The 3,516-nt window shown below is 54.7% G+C and overlaps 1 long non-coding RNA gene across 1 annotated transcript in view; it reads left to right on the forward strand.

Annotated features, from left to right (window-relative positions):
- The window catches only part of LOC121103339, a 3,360-nt gene extending 2,030 nt beyond the window's left edge, over window positions 1-1,330 (forward strand). The window contains exon 3 of the long non-coding RNA XR_005835512.1: window positions 1,050-1,330. This is a non-coding gene — a long non-coding RNA (uncharacterized LOC121103339). The remainder of the gene's footprint in view (window positions 1-1,049) is intronic.
- The last annotated feature ends 2,186 nt before the right edge of the window (window positions 1,331-3,516 follow it).

Consider the following 3,516-nt stretch of genomic DNA (forward strand, 5'->3'; position numbering starts at 1 on the left):
GGGGGCAGGGAGTTCAGTGCTGACAGTCACCGCAAACCCAGGAGCAGAAAACCAGAAATGCATTTGCCATCTAACTGTCCCCCACCCCTGCTGGCATCGGGGTGGTGTTTGGTGACAGTCCGTGTATCACATGGGCAAATAGATGGACCATCTACAAATCCTATGTTCTTGACCCTTGAACTCCTTTGAGAAGACCGCTTGCCCAAGGAGGGCCCCCTTGACCGCTGCGGGAAGGTTCTGGGGTAGGCACCTCCAGAGCCAAAGAAGGGCTCCTTCCACCAGCATTTAGGGCCCTTTGCCTGAGCTTCTCCCTGGCTACCAGAGTGGGCAGGGCCCACGGGGAGGACAGCCCGCACCGGTACCCCCCCTACCGTGACTGTTAGGATTTTGGGGGGTAGATGTCCCAGCTTCCTTGTCCTTCGGGTGGGCCAATCCGAAGTGTGTTCTGCACCGTCAGCCAGAAGCATCCCGCAGCACCGAGCACCATTTGCCCGAGGCGGGAGCCTACTTACTGACCCATCCTCCACCCTCTGGCTTCCCTCCCAGCCCTTTGTCAGGTGCTCCTTGCTCCCCTGGTGCTCCCAGGAAGCCCCTCGGAAGCCCCCTGCTTGCGCTTCAAACCTTGCATCAGGTTTTGCTCCTAGAGTAGCAAGCTATTTCCCATCTAAATCAAGCATTCCCGATCTTTCTGGAGGGCATTCCCTGCCCCTCCCTTATGATGATCTGTAACTGCGCTTGTCTGCCGGGCTATTGGTGTGACGTCTGTCTCCTCGAGGAGCACTAGAGCGCGGGCTACACGAGGGCAGAGACAATGTCTATTGTGTTCACCTGCAAAATCCTCACCCAGGACCGAGCCTGGGGCTTGACAGGTCGTGCACAAGACGTGCGAGAGAAATTCTGCGGCAGGAATAAATGGAACATCCTTAAGGGAGCCAGGGCTTTCCCCTTAGGGGTGGTTTTAAAATAGGACCCCGAAGTTTTCTGTACTCCTTCTAAAGAGAGGTGGGGTCTATCTCTCCTCCCCTCGAATCCGGATGGGCTGGTGACAGCTTGAAACAAAAGGATGACAGGGCTGGGTCCTACGACTCATGCAGAGGCAGCATGGCGGTGCTCGGAAGGACCGTCTCTGCGAGCCGAGACTTCGAGTCACTTCCACCCAAGGGCCGGACTTGTGAGTGAAGGATGATGCCTCCAGCCCCTCATACCTTCACATCTTTTCCACTGAGACCTCAGACATCGTGGGCCAGAGACACGAGGCATCACGCCTGGGTCCCGTCTAAATTCCCAGCCCATGGAAACCGAGAGCATAATAAAATGGTTGTTAAGCTGCTACATTTTGGAACTATTTGTTTTGCAGAAATAACAGGAGCACCCTTATTGCAAATGTATTAATTCTTCATCCGGTCCACCGCCATTTACCGGACTCCTTCCCCGTGCCACGTGGTTATATAGTGGGGCACAGAGCACACATCCCTACATTTAGGAACTTACACTTTAGGGGCTGCTGTTGTAACTGTATCTTGCAAAAGCCTACGTGTTGCTTTTTAACAATAATGAGTAGATTTTTCAAAAACCACTTCCAGATGGTGTGGGGGGAGGGGCGCTTCCTGAGTGAGTTGCCAAGGGAAGCTCCGGAGGTAGGTGGCTTAGATAACAGAGACCCAGAGAGCTCTATTATTTGCTGCCTGTCAACCACGGCTGCCCTGCAAATCATCCGCTGGCTAAGCTGCGCCCTCACACCACGGAGAGGAGACCAAGGGGCCCCGGGAGGTGCCATCTCCGAGGCAGAAGGACAGGGAAGCGACTCCCCGCGGGTCCTGGGACAGAGGTGCTGTCTGCCTCTGGCGGCTCGCAGGCCGGGAGGAAGGGGACCTTGGCAAAGCCGGGGCCGCTGGCTGGCTCTCCATCTCCCTTATCTGACTCCAGCGCGTGGGTTCGGACCCAAGGGAGCTCCTGTGTGTCCAGCCGTACCCACCTCCGGGAATCGGGACTTGGGAAATGAGTGTGATCTTATGCTGCTAATGTTTCTGTTCCTCTTTCAAGAATAAAGCTGATTTTCGAAATGCCTGCCTGTCTCGACTCAGCTGAAGCAAAGCAGAGCAAAGGACTCTGCCCTTCGTGGGACCCAGCCATAAAGAGTGTTTTTTTTTTCCTGGGGGTGGCCCGCAGCTTCTAGGTGCAAACCGCAGGAGGACGGGATGTTCCGGGAGGGAAGTTTGGGGGTCCGGCCAACCCCTGTCTGCCTAGAGCTTTTCCTTCCTGGAAACTTGCTTGCGATCACGGCCTGAGGTTTGGGGCCAGAAGGGCCCTGCTGAGTCTCATCAGGCCTGCTGCCCCCGGAGGCTGGGAATGGAGGTCAAATCAGCACCGAGGCACCGAGAACGTGGCTGGACCCGGAACATGCAGGGAAGTCACCTTCCGCTTGGGCTCCTCACTTTGGTCACTCCCAAACCTGTCACGCCAGGCTCACGGCCTCGTGTTCCTCTGTCGCATCCCGAGTGGGCCTTCTCTGCGCCCAACACCCTGCCTTTGCAATGGTGAGCAGCTCGGCTGAACCCAGGCCTGGGCATTCAGTTAGGGCTTCGCTCTTCGGCTGTTCAATGAATATCCAGTGAGCAGCGGCCCGGGTCCATCTGTAGCCGCTCATGCGGATGACCTGCGCCCCGCCCCCCCCACGGAGCTCACATTTTAGTTAATATTTTAAAGGCGGGCAAAGAGAAAATACAAAGAGAAATATGGACCTGGAGCATTTGCTGTACAAGCTTTGTCTGGACGACCCAAGCAGATGCCAACTTTAAGTCCTGCTTCTGGTGGGGTAAGAATGTTCCAGCCCCAAGACATATAGGAACAAGAGAGCTAGATCCGAGTCCCCTGTCTAGGTTGACTAAGGTCCACGTTCTGAATGCCAGAAAAGCCACTTCCCAATTCTAGCCATTTCTTTCCTGAGCCATTTGCAGAATGCGTGATGCTATCTCCAAGGGGCCCCTGATCCCCTACCCCTGTCCCCCAACGCCCTGTCCCCTTGACCACTACAGGATAATGTTGTCAGAGACCTGCGGGGCCCACGAGAGACCACATACTATGGTAGCAGGCACAGATTGCTTCATTACCCAGTTTCCTAATGGATGTCAGAGTAATTTTTTTGGGGGGGGGCAGAGAAGTAACATTTCCTCAAGGTAAAGTTTTAGGGGAGCACTGCAGTTAAAGAGGCCCTCAGAGACAGCACCAAACAAAAGAGCATGTTAAAACACATATTCTTGGCACTCCTGGGCGGCTCAGTGGGTTAAGCGGTTGCCTTCGGCTCAGGTCATGATCTCAGGGTCCTGGGATCGAGCCCCATGTCGGCTCCCTGCTCAGTGGGGAGTCTACTTGTCCCTCTCCCTCTGTCCCTCCCCCCACTAGGGGTCTCTCTCTCTCTTTCTTTAAATAAATAAATAAAATCTTAAAAAAAAAAAGACATATACTCTTATTTGGATGGTGGGGTGCTTCCTCTGTCTTGTGGTTAATCCCGGGCTC

Source organism: Ursus maritimus (genome assembly GCF_017311325.1).
Source record: "Ursus maritimus isolate PB19 chromosome X unlocalized genomic scaffold, ASM1731132v1 scaffold_X1, whole genome shotgun sequence".
NCBI classification, from domain to species: Eukaryota; Metazoa; Chordata; class Mammalia; order Carnivora; family Ursidae; genus Ursus; species Ursus maritimus.